Here is a 1,483-nt window from a genome sequence, read left to right on the forward strand (position 1 = left end):
TGTATGTTATTACACATATGGATAAATTTGAGATATACAAACCCGTAGATACGAAAAGAAAAACTTCGATTCTAGGACACATTTTAGTAAAGTTTATAGCGTTATAAGCTCCCATTGTATTGGTACCCATTGCAATATCATATCTGCACAGATTAAACAAGATAACAATAAGCAACGAAATAAATAGGGTTAAGTATTGGAATTGTCCTTAGGTCTGGGGTGAAAATTAAAATTGTCTCTAACTTTTTTTTTCTTATTAAAATCATCTTCAACGTTACAAAACGTTATAAAATCGTTCTTTCTCGAATTCTTAGACCAAAATACCCTCATTATTGTCATTTTCCTCTTCACCTTCCTCACCCCACCACCTCCACTGCCAGAATAGAAATCTACACCCAACACGAATCCACCACCACCAGACACCAGTAGTATCATCATGGTCATCATCACCATCCTGCTACTCTCTTTGTCCCTCCTAACATCAATCTCATCTCTACTATCCCGAGGCCTCTTCCTATTAAAATACCTCTCTTTCTCCTTAAATTGATAATTAACTCTACCAGAATAATGCGTGTCATTCTTATAGTTGCCAAGCCTCGCCCTTTTGCAGCATCTCTCTTCACCATCAACATCATATTCCCTCAACTGATCGCGCCCTCTGCTCAGGCCTCCGTTTTCCACAAAACAACCAACCAAAACTCTCCCTTCATCATTACCATTCAACACCACCTCCACTATTATCATCAATACCAGAACTCACCACCACTCCCACCTCAAAAAATCATAACTCAGAAAATTAGAACTCAAAAAATTAGAATAATCAAAACTCAGAACTATCAACAAATTTCAAAACTAAAATTCTTTCTCTTTTATTCTTGTTCTGCTTCTTCTTCTTTTAAAGAAATTCAAGCAACATGCACTTTGAACAATAATCAACAAATTCAGCAACAACAATATTCTAAATTTAAGCCAAATTACAAAAATTAAATTATAGATATTCCATAACAAATTTCACAAAAAGTTCAAGAATTCTACAACAAAAATCCAGTTCACAGAAGAAGAAGAAGAAGCGGGCGGTGAGGGAGAGGAGGAGCTGTTCACTATTGCGTCTGTTGCTGCAAGGGATTTGTCGTCGTCGTTGTTGGGCCATCGCCGAACTGCTGCCGCCGTTGAGTGCGCCGTGGCCGTGGTGGTCGCTGGAGGAAGAGAGAGCCAGAAGAAAAAGAGAGCAAGCGAGATCTGAGGAGAGAGAGAGAGTTCGGGAGCAGAGGAGAGAGAGGGGAAACCCATGCTCAGCCATCGCCGCGTCTCTGCTGCTGAAAAACGCCGCCGCCGCCACTAAGATCCACTACCGTCACCGTCGAGCAGAGCCACCCCCTTCTTTCTCTCCCCCCGTTTCTCTCTATATCCCTTTCTTTCCTTTCTTTTTTATTTATTTTATATTTATTTTATTTTATAATTTTTTTAATGAGAGGAGTAGTTT

This window comes from Arachis duranensis, chromosome 8 (assembly GCF_000817695.3).
Source record: "Arachis duranensis cultivar V14167 chromosome 8, aradu.V14167.gnm2.J7QH, whole genome shotgun sequence".
In the NCBI taxonomy this organism is placed as follows: Eukaryota; Viridiplantae; Streptophyta; class Magnoliopsida; order Fabales; family Fabaceae; genus Arachis; species Arachis duranensis.